The 19,211-nt window shown below is 35.2% G+C and overlaps 1 long non-coding RNA gene across 1 annotated transcript; it reads left to right on the forward strand.

Moving 5' to 3' along the window:
* The first annotated feature begins 16,239 nt into the window (after positions 1-16,239).
* Positions 16,240-18,936, forward strand: LOC123694774. The gene is made up of 2 exons (XR_006751861.1): positions 16,240-17,292; positions 18,464-18,936. It is a non-coding gene; the product is annotated as an uncharacterized LOC123694774 (long non-coding RNA).
* Positions 18,937-19,211: the final 275 nt, after the last annotated feature.

A 19,211-nucleotide genomic window follows, 5' to 3' on the forward strand; every position in this document is an offset into this window, starting at 1 on the left:
GTCCTAGTGGTGAAAGGGTTCACTTACAGCAAGATTGTTTCCACTACTGGGACACGGGCCTCCGATTTTTCTTTTTTATTCAAGGCAATTTTGATAAAGATTTTCATACTAGAAACTAGGAGTTAACTTCTTATTTCTGAAATAGTTTTTAATAAAGCGCTCCTAGAATTTTTCAAGTATGAAAAAGAACATGGCATTCATATTCCAGGAACTATCTTCCAAATAACAGCAATAATACCATTATTATAATATGTTAATTTGTAAATAACTAAGCACTGACTATATTATACTCCTTACGTTATGATATGCAACTCAGGTCGTGAGAAGGGTTTTTAGGAATTGTTTCTCATCTTTGGTCTAAAATAAAATCAATATACATTCAGAATGAGAACGTGTAGATTCTACGTAGATACTTAATTTATAAAATGCGATAACCGTTATAGTACAGTGAAACTTGGTTAAGTGGGACCTGGATAAGTGAGAAACCTCCATAACTGGAACTCATGCTGAGGTCCCAACACTTTGGCACTGAATTACCTCTGTTAGTGGGACAAGGTAAACCTCTATATCTGGGATTTGTTCTTTCGATTTATCATCATAGTTACCTCTATAACTGAGACAGCGAGTAAATTTTATATGCATAAACCTCTGTAACTGAGATAACATTGTTTGTTTACTCATTCTTATTCTACCCACAAATACCACACGTAATTCCAAGTACGTAAGTATAAATTTTGAGCTTCAATTACCTTCAGTTTTAGTTTCGCTTTACTATTATAAAGATGTTTATTTCAAAAATGTCAAAACGAAAGCTACAATCGTTATCATTACGTGAAAAACTGAAGTTAAAATCCGTTTATGAACCTGTATTCGCACCTCTATTAATGGAACCCTCTGTAAATGAGACAGATATTTATTTATACCTGTATATCTGAGACACTGGGTAAGTGGAATACCTCTATAAGTGAAACGACATTGCAGGTCCCTTGATGTCTCACTTAACCAGGTTTCACTGTATTTCAGGGTGTTTCTACCCAAAACCGGATGGTCATTATGTCCTGGTGGTGAATGGGTTCACTTACAGCAAGCACAGTAAAATACGTTACCAAGGGTTACGATATTCCTGCACTACTCGGGTCACGACGAAGTGCAGGGCTTTCGTGCACGTTTCCAAGGATAACGAGATATTAAAAGTCCACGAGGACCACACGCATCCACCACCGAGATTTAATATATGTAGAGGATTTCTTGTTACTTTATAGAATAAGGCTTTTGTTACCGAGATATATTTTTCCAAGGGTCATTTTGTTACTTAAAATTTTTCTTCTGTATTAACTGATTTTGTCAGTTTATGTTTGCAATATTTTAATCGTCATCGTGTTATTAATGATAAGTTTTTTTACCAATAGTTGAAGCTTATCGCTATATGTGATTTTAACAAGTTACCGTAGTTATAAATGGATTGAATGAATAAATTGTCACCGATTTTTATTTGTGCCGCGTTTATAGTGAATAATAATATTTTATTTTTGTATCCCGTCCCACTAAGACTAGGCCCATCTTTGCTTGCACTGTTATTTACACCACTTATGCCATTTTTGACATATTTATACATATTATATTAAAAGTACGTGTCACGTTGTGTGCCCGCTATAGACTCCAAAACAACTGAACCGATTTTAATTTGATTTGCACCTCGTGTGCAGTTTGATCTAACTTGAAAGATAGGATAGGTTACATATCAGTTTATAGTCTCCAAATTATTCTATTGGAAGTTATTATTATTTTTCTATTATTTGACAGATGATTCTTACCTAAAGCGACATCTGCTGACTAGATTGCTTGTGTTATTTTTTTTTTTATTGCGTAAGTATTCAATAGATGGCGCTGTTATTTATTAGAACCCTTTACGCCTTTCACCGTTCATATTCATAACTAAGAGAGGACAACGCGAACGTCTGTTGGTTCAGGTAGTTTCAATATAAATATTCTTTATCATTCTAGCTCGCTTCGTCAAAAATCTTAACGGTAAAGTGATATTGCTCTATGAGGGATACACATACAGCAAAAACGGTTTTGTTCGCAACAAAGGCTACCTATATGCGTGCTCAAAGCTGAAGTCCAAGAAATGTAGAGCAAACATACATGTTACACAGGATCTGGATATAACTAAAATGAATCTTGTCCATAGTCACGATCCACCGAATATCATTTTGAAAGGCGATACAATTATTTTTGTTTGAATTATTATATTTGTATAACGGTATTATACAGGATGTCCCAAAAATAAAAGAATAAGTAGCAAATTAATTTTTATGGTTGAGGGTAAATCTGTTTCTTTAAAATTAATCAGTCTGTCGTTGAAGCCTGCCTTTCATTTACGTATCAATATTAATTGTGTTTCCCTTTTAGTTAATTCCCCAATACCATATGTTGGTTAAGACGTTTGCGTTCGTGACATTCAACGAGCACAAGCACGGGAACAAGCATGTACAGTACTCCAAAATTAATAATGCGCATGCAAATCTTCGCTAATTGTCGTATTTCCAAAATGTATTTCATTTGACTAAACAAATTTTACTAAATTATGCATGACGAAAATGCATTTAACCATATAAAATAAAGAATAGAAAAAATTCGATCACGAGGCGGGACTCGAACCCGCATCCTTTCGCGCCATTCCGGGGCGGATGCCTGACCAACTCAGCATTTAACCACTCTATATACATATCGTCTTCGGACGCTCCGGGAATATGACAGCTGCCGAACAGTGACGAAGATTTCTATGCGCATTATCACTTTTGGAGTACTGTAAACATGTTGTTTGTGCATGCGCCCGTGTTTGTTTGTTTGTAGCGCACGGGCTGCTTGCAGTGTTATTTGCCGGGCTGCTTACCAGGCTGCTTGCCACGCGTCTGAACATACCATTACAATGTGTAGCGATCACGTATTTGTACGCATCAGCTGTGTATTGTCACGTTGGTAGATTTACTTATGGTACGTTCAGACGCGTGGAAAGCAGCCCGGCAAGTAGCAAGCATTATTATTTTTATTTCTTAGTATAAAATATTTGATTACAAACAAAAACTATTGTGTAAGACTTGATTTGTGGTTGGCTAAATAAAAAATTTCACATTTCTAAAAATTGTTTTATTAAGCTATTGCATAGCTTCTATCGCGGGCCTTGAGCGCGGGGACCGAATCGAGAATTTCCGTAACGAAAAACCTCACGCTCCCCCACTCCGACCGGCCGCGGCGGAGGTGTGGCTTGAAGGTGTGGAGGAAGGAAGGTGGAATTCCTGCCGGCCGGCCGTTAAGGCCCCAATGGATGATGTCGGAAAGTTGTATATATATAGCTCTGTAACGAAAAAATTTCGCTTGCGCGATTCAGAGCGAGGTGTCGCTACAAAGGCATAACATGCAATAGCTTTACCGCGGCAGTCCCCGAGTGCCACACGTCGTTTTTTTGATCTTGTTATTATTAAGTTACTTTTCTTCTGCGCCCATCATGTTCAGCTGTTGGTCATTAAAGGGTGCACTTACAGCACGCATGTTTCCACTTCTGGGACACGGGCAGCTCCTTTATTTTTTAACCGACTTCAAAAAAAGGAGGAGGTTATCAATTCGGCCGGTAATTTTTTTTTTTAATGTATGTACACCGATTACTCCGAGGTTTCTGAACCGATTTACGTGATTCTTTTTTTGTTCGATGCGGGATGGTGACGAATTGGTCCCATAAAAATTTTATTCGGATGGGCCCAGTAGTTTTTATTTTATGAGCATTTTTGTCTGTAGGTATTTGTAAATGTTGCAAGTGCAAGTTAGTAGTCGGTTGTTTTTAACGCAGTTATCACTTGTTTATTCAAGGCAATTTCGATGAAGATTTTTATACTATTTAAGAAACTAGGAGTAAACTTCTTATTTCTGAAATAGTTTTTAACAAATCGCTCCTGGAACAAACAGTAGATTTTATAATGCCACAAATTTTACAAGTATGAAAAGGAACATGGCATTCACATTCATGAACTATCTTCCAAACTACAGCTGTTATAATTGTAATATGTTAATTCTTAAATAACTAAGCACTGACTATATTATACTCCTTACGTTATGATATGCATCCAGGTCGTGAGAAGGACTTTTAGGAATTGTTTCTCATCTTTGGTCTTAACTAAAATCAATATACATTCAGAATGAGAACGTGTAGATTCTACGTAGATACTTAATTTATAAAATGCGATAACCGTTATAGTATTTCAGGGTGTTTCTACCCAAAACCGGATGGTCATTATGTCCTGGTGGTGAATGGGTTCACTTACAGCAAGCACAGTAAAATAAGTTACCAAGGGTTACGATATTCCTGCGCTACTCGGGTCACGACGAAGTGCAGGGCTTTCGTCCACGTTTCCAAGGATAACGAGATATTAAAAGTACACGAGGATCACACGCATCCACCACCGAGGTTTAATATATGTAGAGGATTTCTTGTTACTTTATAGAATAAGGCTTTTGTTACCGAGATATATTTTTCCAAGGGTCATTTTGGTCAATTTGGTCAGTTTATGATTGCAATTTATCGTCATCGTGTGGTGTGTGATAAGTTTTTTTTAACAATATATAATAGTATTCCATCCCACTAAGACTAGGCCTATCTTTGCTTGCACTGTCTTTTACACGCGGCAGCGTTTCAAGCCGTGTTCAAGCGAAGAGAACTGGCGAGCAGCAGCCGTGTGTATATTTACACGAACCATTTGGAGCCTCTTTTCACCCCCTTATAACTCGAAAACTATTTAACTTAAACAAACCAAATTTGGTACATATAATGTGGATCCCAACATAAACCAGAACCTTAAATTTCATAAATACAGATTAAACAGTTGCGTAGATATTAATATCAAGCGACATCTGCTGACTAGATTGCGTAAGTATGCAATAGATAGCGCTGTTATTTATTAGAACCCTTTACGCCTTTGACCGTTCATATTCATAACTAAGGCTGGTTGTAGAATTTGACCGACCATCAGTGCGTACTGCGTACGTCAGTCGCGCTTGTCATATGTATGGAAATTCATAAAACTGTTCATAGCTAGACCGACCATACGCACGCGTATTGTCATGCGTATTAGTGTCATAGTCATACACATTGTTGATGCGTACCGTCGGTCCTGACGATACGCATCAACAATTGTATGACTATGACACTAATGCGCATGACAATACGCGTGCGTATGGTCGGTCTAGCTATGAAAGGTTTTACGAATTTCCATATGACAAGCGCAACTGACGTACGCACTGATGGTCGGTCAAGCTCTGAAACCAGCCTAAGAGAGGACAACGTCTGTTGGTTCAGGTAGTTTCAATATAAATATTCTTTATCATTCTAGCTCGCTTTGTCAAAAATTCTAAGGGTAAGGTGATATTGCTCTACGAGGGATACACATACAGCAAAAACAGTTCTGTTCGCAATAAAGGCATTCGATATGCGTGCTCGAAGCTCATCTCCAAAAAATGTGGAGCATACATACATGTTACACAGGATCTGGAGATGACTAAAATGAATCTGGTCCATAATCACGATCCGCCGAATATCATTTTGAAAGGCGATACAATTTATTTTGTTTGAATACTTAATTATATAAATACGTTTATTGATTTATTGTAAATCGGGGGAGATAGTGCCGTAAACTTGAATACAGGGATTGTCTTATTTCAGCTGCGGTTGCTAAATCTTTTGTGTATATAAATATAAAAATTGTCTGGCAAACTGTAAATTAGAATGAGTTTTTATTGAATAATTACATTAATTGCACAAGCCAGTGCGTACTGATCGAGTAATGTGTGTATTTTTATCTTATTGTGTTTTATCCTTTTATTTATAAATCCCCAATATCTTACAATGTGTAGAAATTAACGAATTTGACGTATTTGAAACGCAATTTATTCATTATATTATTTTCCCGTTTAAAATCCGTTAAAAATATTTAATTTCCAAATGTATAAAATAATGTGTGTGAGAAATAAAAAAATGTTACGATACTTACAGAACAACAACTATACAAAGACAACTCGATAAATCCAGATCTGCTAAAAAAGCTTTTAAAGAACTTAATCAAACCAAAACATGGGTACCTTTCCTGCAGTCTGGCGATAACAAATGCAAGTCTCGCACAGAAATAATAAAAAAAGCTACCGACTATTATGCTAATCTATATAGTGAACCACCCACAAAAAACCAAACCAAGACTGATTACCACTATACAGACACAACTCCAACCGTACAATTTTCAGAAAAAGAAATCTAGAAACAAATAATGAGACTTAAACCGGAAAAAAGCCCAGGACCAGATGGGATCACTAATGAATGTATCAAGGTTGCGCAAACTCTACTACTGGCACCAATCACTATCCTATGGAATAAAATACTCGACGATGAAGCTGTACCGCACCAATGGTTGGAATCAGAAATTACACTACTGTACAAAAAAGGCGATCCAGCAGACTTGGGAAACTATCGTCCTATAAGCCTTATGTCTAGCTTTTACAAACTTTTTGCTTCCTGCTTGCTTGAAAGAATAGGCCCTCTTATCGATTCACATCAACCGATCGAACAAGCTGGGTTCAGAAGTGGTTTCAGCACATTGGACCATATCCAAGTAGTGGACCAGGTGATTGAGAAATTCTCAGAATTTAATAAGCCCTTGTACCTAGCCTTCGTAGACTACAAAAAAGCTTTCGACACAATTTCACACGAAAGCATTTGGGATTCACTGAAAGCACTAAAAATAAATGTAAAATATATTAATATACTAAAACAAATTTACAATAACATTACAAGTAGAGTCAAGCTAGATAGAGTAGGCGAATCATTCAAGGTAAAGAGAGGTGTCCGTCAAGGGGACCCAATTTCGCCTAAATTATTCATAGCCGTCTTACAACACGTATTAGAAAAATTACCGTGGTCCAATCGAGGCATTAATATGAATGGAAACATGCTTAGTCATCTTAGATTTGCCGACGATATAATATTGTTTGCGGAAAACCCTCACCACCTAAGTAAGATGATCAATGAACTTAACCAGGCTAGCAAAAATATTGGATTGGAAATTAATCTCGATAAAACAAAAATAATGACTAACCACACTGTTACACCCATCTTACTAGATTCCCCTCTCGAGTACGTAAATAAATATATATACCTAGGCAAACAGATTTCTTTTAATAAGGAAAGAAATTTTGAAGAAGTAAACCGAAGAGTGGCGATTACGTGGAGCAAGTTCTGGAGCTTTAAAGAGATTCTTAAATCGCAACTTCCGCTAGCAACTAAAAAAATAGTCATGGACACAGCACTACTGCCCTGCCTCACTTATGGGTGCCCAACATGGACCTTCGACCACAAAACTAGATATAAAATCCAGACTTCCCAAAGAAGAATGGAAAGAAGCTGCCTAGGCATCAGACTTAAAGATAGAATAAGGAACACCGACATTCGGAAAAAAACAAAAGTACGTGATGCCTTAGGTTTTTCACTGAAGGGTAAATGGAAGTGGGCGGGTCACTTGGCTCGTTACAAAGACAACAGATGGACCCTCAGGTCAGTGAAATGGTCGGGGCCAAGAGGCACCAGGACAAGGGGTCGACCAAGGGCCCGATGGGCTGACGAAATAGTAGCAGTCGCTGGCGGAAATTGGCTAAACTTAGCCCAAGACAGGGACAAGTGGCATTCTTTGGGGGAGGCTTTTACCCGTACGGGGTCCATATAGAAACCTACCTAGTACTTAAATTAACTTTATTTAACTGTATTATCTTGATTGGTATCTAAACTGTTGTAATATTGTACTTCAATTGTAACTGAAACTGTAACTATATCTTATGGAGAAAATAAAGCTTTATTTATTTATTTTATTTTTATTTATTTAAAATCAAACACTAGAAACTAAACGGGTATTCGTATGTGCAAATAAATCCAAAACCTCAACAGAAGCCTTACCTTACCAGTTTCACCAATTTTTTTAAGATTTCTTTCGAGTAGTATCAAGCAAATCGTCGAATGTGTGATATCGTCGTCGTTAATATGTGATCTTAAATGTGGTCGTGAGAAGGATTTTCAGCAGTAGTTCTTTTCTTTGATCAAAACTAATATCAATGGATATTAAAAATGAAAACCTATTGATTCTACATAGGCACTTAATATAATATTTTTAGAAATTACACGGCGCAGGGTTCAATATTAGTTTGAAAGTAATAAGAATGTACTGCGATTCTACACAACTGTCAAATTGATGTAGACAGTTGATAATAAATCACAGCAAGTCAACGACTATTAACAAAGTGAGGGTAGTTGGGTCAAACGTCGTATAAGTAACGTCTGAACACCATGGCACGATTTGTAAGAATGCGCCACGATTCCAAGGAAAGCGGCAATTTATATTATTCGACAGCTAAGCATGTTTGGATAGGAAATAGTGACAACTATATTGACAAATTCTCATCCACAAAAATATTAAATCAAAAGTTACGTCTAACAATATGCGATAACTGATATAATTATTTAACTTTCAGGGTGTATCTACCAGAAGAAGGATGGTCATTATGTCCTACTGGTAAAGGGGTTCACTTACAGCAAGCACAGTAGAATACGTTCCCAGGGGTACCGATATGCGTGCACTAGTCGGTTCTTGAAGTGCAGGGCTTTCGTCCACGTTTCCAAGGATAACGTGATATTAAAAGTCCACGAGGATCACAATCATCCACCACCGAGGTTTAATATATGTAAAGGATTTCTTCTTCCTATATATAAGTAGGCTTTTGTTACCGAGGTCTATTTTTCCAAGGGTCATTTTATTTCTTAAAATTCTTCTTCTGTTTTACCAGATTTTGAATCGTAGTATCTTTTTGAGCAACTGTAGAACATAATATAATGTTTATAAAATTGGCAACCTTCAATGGATCTATCATAATGAAATCACAATATTATAATGTTTATAAAATTGGCAACCTTCAATGGATCTATCATAATGAAATCACAATATATGTTTCTATTGATAATAATATCACATATTCTGCTGATCAATTTTAAGAGCCACAATGTTGAACATAGGATACATTTAAATGTAATGTGTATAGTAATTGATGAGCTCCTTAGAATAGGTAGTTCTGTTCTGTGTATATACGTATATATTATAGTCAAGTCCAGAAACACAATCGCTTCGTGGAAGGACTGGACTTGGGTTTGGCAAAAGCTATCGGGCAATCGTCGAAATACATTTGAATTTCAACCGAGACTGAGTCAGCAGCAGTCTCGGGCGTAGGCAAACGCAGCATGGGCATCGCACGCGCATTAAGACAACGACTGTCGAAAATTGTTTACTAAAAGGCCGAAATATTACATTTATTTGGGTTTTGACAGTCATTATGCCAGACCTGAGTTTTGACCAGTCCAACCTACGAGTGCCCAAGCTTCGGGGTTTGACAAAATTTCAATTGGTTGCGAAATTATTTGACTGAAAATTCATTGTAGTTATTTAGAATTTATAGATTTAAAAAGCTGACAAGATTGTAATTTAATAAATAATAATATTATTAAAAAATATTTCTGCAGTAACGTTAGCATTTACAAATTGTAAATGTTTTTTTTTTTAGTTTTTATTTTAGGTTAAAAAGTTTATTCATGTGAATTGAAATTACTAAATGGCCTTGAAATGAAATGAAACTTCCTAAAAGTAACGGGAAATAGTATTTATTATTAATTTAACAATTTTATGTACCATTACAAATTACAATACATACATATAATATTAAAAGAAATAATAAAAGTACCTACAAATCGGTTAAATGCGGGTCGGAGTAACGACTCTCAGGGTCTCGTTCAAATAAATACTACGTACGTACATACGTACCAATATCATACTTTTTTTTATTTATTTACGTGACCCTTTTGAATCGTAATATTAATAAAATTATTTTATATACATCTTGTTTTATTAATGTGGTAGCCCTTTAAGTACTTTTATGTTAAAATAATATTTCTATCGTTTGAAAATAGATGTCGCTATTATCAATAACAACTGCTTATAGCAAAAACTTGAAATTATTATGACAGTTATAGTTGTTACTTGTATTCACAGCTTGTATTACATATACATACTAGCTTACCGCCCGCGGCTTCGCCCGCTTTCTCTAAAACGATTTGAGATTTAAACTATCCTATCTCTCAAGTTGGATCAAACTGCACATGGTGTGCGAATTTTATTATAATCGGTTAAGTGGTTTAGGAGTCCATTGAGGACAAACATTGTGACACGAGATTTATATATATTTAGATGACATAATTTGGACATTTCTCCATATATCGACTCGAATTGGCGCACGAGTACCATATTGCTAAACCGATTCTTTTTAAACAAGGAATTGATTTTATTTAACCGAATATGTTCATATATTCTTTATTGAAATACAAACAAAAAAGAGCGAGTGTGCCGAGCTAACGTGTTAGAAGTGAACAGCAAGATTCAAAGATACCAATATCGTCGCCTTTGTGTCTTTGAATAAGACTTACTTAGCCGCGTGACGTGACGATATTGCCATGACGCGACCTTGAAATTTTACTGTCAAGGCGCCTAAAGAAGCTTCACTTCAAAAAGGTAGCTAGGTATAGCTTTTCAACATTTTTAGACACATGCATTTTGTAAGATTCGAAATATCTCTAATTTGCGTTCTTTTGATCTATGAAAAATATGTTAAAAAGAAAAATTAAATACCTATAAAATATAGAATATGCTTTGTACGATACTTAATAATATTCTTAAAAGAGATTTTAAGCAATTGTTTCTCTTTCAGACGGTTTCTTCCCAAAGCCTGATGGTCGTCATGTCCTAGTGAAGAAAGGGTTCATTTACAGCAGGCACAGAAAAATAGGTCAACAAGGCTACCGGTACGCCTGCAGTAGTCGGTATTCCACGAAGTGCAAGGCTTTCGTTCATGTTTCCAAGGATAACGAGATATTAAAAATATTCGAAGATCACGAGCATCCGCGACCGAAGTATAATATTTTTAAAGGATACTTTATTCCTGTACATTATAATTAGGCTTTTGTCCACCATTTACCACACTCCAACTAACAAAAATCCATTTTTTATAAATGGGTATCGGGATCTCGTTTCAAATTCAAACGTGTTCTAATTTTTAATCGTAACTTTTTGAGTAACTATAGAACATAATATTATCATGGTTAACACATTGACAACATACATATTTTAAGTGATTTCTTAAGTATGTATAGCTCTCTTTCAATTAATTTTAAGAATCCTGATAATCTCTTAATGTTGAACACCTAGTATTTTTTATATATTTTATTTGGCGAGCTCTCTAGTTATTTAACTTATATCCGTTCTGAAATCAATGCTAGGAAAAGGTTAATCTGTATGTGTTAGACATACACTGTCTTACCACAAAAAACTTAAGACATGGTTTAACTTTAAGCGCGGGTTTTCTTTAATCTGGATTTGTCATATTTCACATAGACAACTATTAAAGTGACAGGTCCCTGGTTTAAAGTTAGACTAACTATGTTTAAATTGTTTTGTGGTAAGACCAAAAACTTTCTATAGATATTCAAAACGTTTGAGACCGATTTCGGTCTAGTAATTTAGAATCTATGGACTCCGATAGGCTTCCGATTGACCAGGTGTTATCATTGACACTAATACGCAGAACTAATTCTAGGGTTATATTCATCATGTCTTTGTTTAACACGTTCTATACGAATTGAAAATTTTCACATAGAAACTGTAGCTTTAGATATGGTTACGAAAATAAAAGAACAATATCCTAAGTATAGGATATCCTCAAACACTGTATAAACATCACTTCATCTCTTAAGGCTGCGTTTCCACCAGAGATGTGCGGCGAGGGACATGTTTGTAAAGAGACAATTTACCTCGCCTCGACAGGGCTGCTCTGGCCAGACATTCCTTGTTTCCTGCCATAGTAACCACAACCCAAACTTGATGGTCGCTGGTCGTTGTTATCTTTATAGGAGACATATACAGAGAAACTTTAAACTTTTATAAAATAAGGAATTTATATTGTCTGGTCGTCGTGGGCTCTTGGGTTATAAGTTTTTGTGCATACAAAGCAACCAAGAGATGTGTGCGAGGAATGTGTTTGAGGAATGGTTATTAGTTCTATAATTTTGAGCAATAGAAAATATTTCACAGCTTTTGCATCCGCACCACACATTTTCCTAGCACATTTCTCATCTCGGTGGAAAAGCACCACACACTCGTCTATAACTTCAAACAACTCCTAATTTACAATATTTTTACATTTTAATTTTATGTTCCAGTATTCGTACTTAGCATTAAGAATTTATATTATAGTTTGTGTATTCAAATATGTATTATTCATCATTTTTAAATAATAATCTTTTGTAAACACGAACAGTAAATCACCTGGTGTTTTCTTTTTAAACTATAACTTAGAATTATAAAACCAGGTATATACCTTAGTGTATAAAATATATTAAAACAAACAAAATTCTATGAAAGCATTGAAAGAAAATAAGAAACAGATTGTTTTTTATATAAAAGCTAAAACTTACAATGATAAACTTATAATTTCAAAACACGAAAACAAAGTCTCGGATCCCAAAGTCTCGATTTACAATACACAGCGAATTATTTATTCAAATTTTAAAAAAGTAATATTAAGTAGAACGTTATACTATGTTTCTTCTTTACAGATTTAATTTCACAGTGTCAATATGCAATAAAAAGAATCCAATCACGAGAAGAAAGATTAGAAAAGAAAAGAATAGCAGAACGGTTGAGATATGAACGCTTAAAGCAGGATCCTCAAAAATTGGAAGAGTTTAAGAAAAAGGGGCATCAAAAATACCTTCAGAAAATAGAAAAGGGTAGAATTAAATTAGTGAAAGATATGACTAGTCAGGAACATAAGGCTGCTAAACAACGATGGAAGAAATATTCTTCTGAATATCGAGCTAAAAAAAGAAGCTCTGAGTAACTCTAAATAAGGAACAGTTTCGTATTGAAAAGGTGTTCAAAATAAGACCACTGTTGTTATGTTTTATAATATTTATGTCGCATTGCTATTCTATTTATTTCCTAAAAAACTGGAGTATATAAAAAAGATGAAGAATCATGCATAGAAATATAATGGGAAAAAATGTGATATTGTTAAATGAATGACTGAAGAATGAGGACTGATAAAGAAAGAAACAGAATCATCTTGAAAGAGATCACATGAAAACGAAGAAGCATAAGAGGAAACACAGGAAGAAGATTAATAAATACGACGATGGGAAATCAGTATACTCTTTAATAACATACTAAGCTGAAAAATGACAAATGTTGGCTTAATAATATGAAAGATAATATTCTCATTTTGGTTGGAGTGGTTGCACCCATGGCCGCGATTTAAAAGTGAATAATTTATTGTTTATTTTTGTTCTTATAAGAGTTTTATGTGCTGTTCATGATTTCGTAATTATCTTAGTTCAATGGAGTACAAAATGTATTAGGTATGCGGTAAATATCACAATTAATTGTTTATGATCTGGGAGGGTTAAGCCAATTCTGATGCACCTACAATGGTATTCTGAACCTTCTTGATTTTTAAAATATTATTTAACATCTAAGGGCGGCCACTGTACGCAGTACACGGACCGCTTCAAGCGGTTGAGACCGAGGGCTTGAAGCCGCGATCGCGTGGTGAATATGAACATAATATTATGTAAGGACGAATAGTACGGCCGCTCAGCCGTTAACTGCTCGAGCCGCCCGTGTACGGCCGCCCTAAATGCCTGTGATGGTGGGACACATATTAATTGAATAAAAGTTGATTGTTTATAATTGAGATTTCATTCTTATTTCCCCCCCCCCCCCATATGTTATTGAAAGTAAAAACTAGAGGAAAGATAGGATCGAAAAGAGTGTTTTATTTTTTTGTTTTTCTTTCTTCAAACTATGATTACCCTGAATAACAAATACTTGAAATATTTTTGTATGTTTATATTTTACATGTTAGCATATTTATCTGCAAATCTGATTTACCGAGATTTAAACGACGAAAATACTCCAACAATTACAGTAGATAATGTCAATACTTTTAAATGCAGTCCAAGGTATATCCTTAACTTAAACTAACCACCTTCAAATCCTAATATTATTACTATAATATCTTATCTATCTATCATACTAATATTATAAATGCGAAAGTAACTCTGTCTGTCTGTCTGTTACTCAATCACGCCTAAACTGCTGAACAAATTTTCATGAAATTTGGTATCGAGATGTTTTGATACCCGAGAAAGGACATGGCTACTTTTTATCCCGGGAAAATGACGCAATCCCGGAAATCCCACGGGAACGGGAACTATACGTGTTTTTCTTTGACTGCGCGGGCGAAGCCGCGGGCGGGAACCTAGTATTTTAATATTTATCTAAACAAAACTACATATTTGCAAAAGAAAATCAACAAATTCATACTGCCATTTCAGCTCAAATCTACACTACCATCAGTGGATCGAAGGTGTTGGTATATGAGGGTTACTCGTTCCGCCAGCACGGGACTGTGGGCAAGGGTCGGTTGCGATACGCCTGTTTCGCTAACCGAAGCTCGATAAAATGTCCCGCGGTGGTCCACATGACGTCTGATGGAGTGGTGTTGAAGGCCACGTCCCATAATTATCATCAACCAGCCTCATTTTGTATAACGAAAACTGGTTTATATATTAAGACGTAGCTGTGTACCTACAATGATAGCGCTGCCCGCATACCATGATTCTAAACCATAATGTCAATTTATCTTATAGTTCAGGATACATCGCCCATTTTTGCAAGTGACTACTATCAAGCTGATTTTCCGTTTGTAGCTTTATTTTGATGAGACACCGAATAATTTCGTGTACGAATATTAGGTATAGGTGTGTACCTTATACCTATCTATACATATAATAAATCTGTAGAAGGATCAATTCTGTACATTGAAAATATTGAAAAAATAAATACCAGGGGGTGTTACTGGATCGATACCAAACCCAAATATGTGATTAAAAAAATTTTTGTCTGTCTGTCTGTCTGTCTGTCTGTCTGTCTGTCTGTCTGTCTGTCTGTATGTGAAGGCATCACGTGAAAACTAGCGGTTCGATTTCGATGAAACTTGGTATAATTATACCTTATTATCCTGGGCGTAAAATAGGATACTTTTTATCCTGGAAAAATACGTAGAAAAAAATTAATCTTAATTTTTCAGTTTTATCCATAGACGTTGTTCCGTAGAACCGCGAACACACGTTGCGTATTATTATAGGCCTAACCGTATTTGGGAATTGGGTCCAATAGATATTTATAAGATGTAATTGTCAGAGGTCTCAAAATGGAGAAATAAACCATCCACGCGAAGACCGACATCCGCGCGGACGGAGTCGCGGGCGGAAGCTAGTATATAAATATAATGTGACTCCTATCAGATATCACTAAGGAATTTAGGTCACACGTGTCTTTGAAAACTATAAAGAATATTATATTTAATTATTTTAATTGTTACTGGAATATCATATTATTTCTCCTTAATTAGTAACTAGAGATAGTAATCCGACGCCTGTAATCGGATAGATATTTAGTTTAAGTACCTATTTACATTTTATTATAAAAAGGGGTAATTTCTCTAATAAAAGTCAGTGTATAACCAACCATCATTCGTTTTATTTCTCTTCACGCACACCACACATCACAAAACTCACGATTTTGGTAGCTAACAGAGATAGCAAGGATAAAATTTTTTGATTTGATGGTTCTCAAATATTTATTACGCAATTTGTAGGACAATATGTCTGTTGAATTATATAAACATTAACTAAGTGAAAACAAAAAAATCAGCTTGTTAGTAATCATTTATGATGACCTCGTTATCGATACACTTTGGAAAGGGGGACTCTTTGAACAAACCATAGATTTTGTAGGACAAATATTTTTTCGAATAATTTAGGTAATTATCTTGAGATTGAACAAAAAAAAATTCAGTTAGTAATAAATATTTGAGAACCATCAAATCAAAAATTTTTATCCTTGTTATCTCTGTTAGCTACCACAATCGAGACTTTCGTACACGAAATTATTAAGCGTCTCAACAAAATAAAGCTACAAACGGAAAATTAGCTTGATAGTAGTCACTTGCAAAAATGGGCGATGTATCCTGAACTATTAGCGTAAACAGGCGTAGAGCATTCTTTCGTTATTCTTAGTGCGTTCGAAAAGATTCTATGCACTTTTCTAATACTGAACAACACACGAAAGAATGCTCTTGCTCTAGCTGTAGCTCGATGTTCGTTTGATATAAATGCTCCGTATAACAGTATTATTTCCAATGAATCAATAAAACAACACTACAAAGGTCGTCTAGCACCATCACTTTTTCACTGAAAATAATACTGCTATAGGTAGTGTCAACATGATGAAGACTTTTGTCTTAATCTTCTTATGTATATAAAAATGAATCGCAAAATGTGTTGGTAAGCGCATAACTCGAGAACGGCAGAACCGATTTCGATAATTCTTTTTTTATTCCTTGAAGTACGAGGATGGTTCTTATGTAGAGAAAACGTAAACATGTACCACGGGCGAAGCCGGGGCGGACCGCTAGTTTGATAATAAAAAATATTATATGGCCTTTGCTCCCGTTCGTCATTAAGAAAATTATTGTATGTCTATTATAAGTAAGTAATTTAGAATGTTGTGGAAATATAGAACTAATAATCCGCTATCCGTGTTTTAATCAGTTACATTCAGTAAATATTAATTATGGCTAGTAAATTTCTAATCACCAGCAGTCACTTTAGTTGACTTTATTTTTCGGGAAGGAAATATATGATTTTATTTTCTCTGAGTCAGTGTTAGTATATTTAAACATTTCTTATATTTCAGCTCGTTTATGCACCACATTAGCGGGGAGACAGGTGTTAATCTACAAGGGTTACTCGTTCAGTAAAAACGGGCCTATAGCTGATGGTGGAAAGCGATACGCTTGCTCAAACCGCATGAGCAAACGCTGTCATGCCCACCTTCATATTAATAAAGATGGGATAATAAAAAAAGAGAAGAATGAGCATAATCATCCTCCTCCAGATTGGGTGATATCGAATAATGGACTTTATGTTATAAGGAAGAAACCGTAAGAAGTAACGTGTATGGATGGTGTAGTAGAATGAAGTGCAGTAGCACACAAACAGTATGTAGACGAAGCTGACCTTTAAGATATGTGCATCGATATAAGGTAATAATCATCAAAGGTAGCGTGAAATTATTCTATCAGTGTAATGAAATGTTGATAACTAGTAATCATAAAATAGGAGAGAACCAAGAGAGAACATTAGTAGATATTATTGACATCAGAAATCAGGGTTTCTATGGGCAAACCCATTTGAATACAACAGTTAATAGTTACCGGCAATTGCATATGTTAGAATAGTTCTATTTACATTTGGAGCAAAAACCAACAGATAACAAATATTTTATGACGTATGTTTTAAACGTCATAAAATATTTTACATCATATTAAGGGCGGCCATACACGGACTGCTTCAAGCAGTTGAGATCGACTGCTTGAAGCCGCGCTCGGGCGGAGAACTATGCTCATTCATTCACTGCCGTACACATGACTGTTCGAGCAGTCGCGAGCGCTTCGAGCCATCTACTGCATGACGAATGTGTACGCCGCTCAGCCGTGAACTGCTCAAGCAGCGGGTGTAGAACGGTCGTATAATCTGCCTTTTGAACGTCTTCAAAGATTTTTTGCCTTAAAATTAGCCATTCCCAGTTTTTTCTCCCCCAATAATTTAACTTGTTTACATAGGTACTGTTTGTATGTCCTACTGTGTTTTTGGCTATTATGTACAATTTTATAGTATAATTTAAACCTATATGTTTTGTATAGAAATGAGAAAGAATGCGTTTTTAACAAGTCTCCTTTTCTTAAAAATAGGTCAGTTAAAATTTAATTATAGTACCTCTGTCAAATCAATTATGTAAAATTGTCAAGAATACAATTATTGAATGTACTACGCGCCTTTCATTTATTAATTCCCGGTCGAAGCAAGAGAATTTTCGAAAATCTTTGAATGCAGTTCTATTTATTTTTAAAAATAAAGGAATGTTTCCTTTCAGCAAAATTTGCTATCTTCAGTATTTCTAGTACTTTCCCTCCAGGGCCCATCGAAAATTTCCACACTGTATATATCAATGGCAAAACCATAGAAATCTAAAAAACATTTAGATTTCTATGAGCAAAACAAATCTTTGTACTCTATCTCGAAAGCGCTGGCGTACAGTAAATATCAAATGGGATTATGATTTCGCCAGTTTAACTTATTGTGTAAATGAATTGTAGAGAAACAAATAATGACACGCTGTACTTTTCCTTTATTAACTAAAATATTTATTTTCAGACTGGTCATCACCAAATCGTCTAATCGCTAAACTCCTCAAAGATGAAGCGCCGATATACGTCTTGATGATATTGTCTTCGAAGATAATGGATCAGTTTTCGATAATTTTTCATCCATGGCTTTAATTTATCGTTTTTTATTTGGTTCGCCATCAGCAATCACGCACATCAATAAACCACTAACATCTTCGGCATCTATAATAAAAAGAAATACTTTGTAACTACCTTGACAATTTAATACGTATCCGATTGACGCTATTTCAACACATAACACGAAAATTGTACTATAAAATTGGCTATTATGTACAATTTTATAGTAGGTATAATTTATATGTATTTTGTATAGAAATGACAAAGAATGGGTTTAAATAAGTCGCTTTTTCATAAAAATAGGTCAGTTAAGTATCATTATAGTAGTACCTCTGTCAAATAATTTATGGGAAATTATTACGAATAAATCATTGAATGTACCTACTGCATGCCTTTCATTTAAGCATTTAGATTTAAAATCAGAATTTACAATTACTGGATTTTTATTTTTAAAATTGGATGTCTAACCAGTTGATACATATGCAGCGTCCCATAAAATTAAGAACATTATTTTTTACAATAAAATAATCTTACGGTAAGGTATACTGTAGATATACTTTCGTATAATTTTAAGTTATTGCATAGCTTCTATCGCGGGCCTTGAGCGCGGGGACCGAATCGAGAAATTCCGTAACGAAAATACCTCACGCTCCCCACTC

The sequence above is a fragment of the Colias croceus genome, chromosome 10 (genome assembly GCF_905220415.1).
Source record: "Colias croceus chromosome 10, ilColCroc2.1".
Lineage (NCBI taxonomy): Eukaryota > Metazoa > Arthropoda > Insecta > Lepidoptera > Pieridae > Colias > Colias croceus.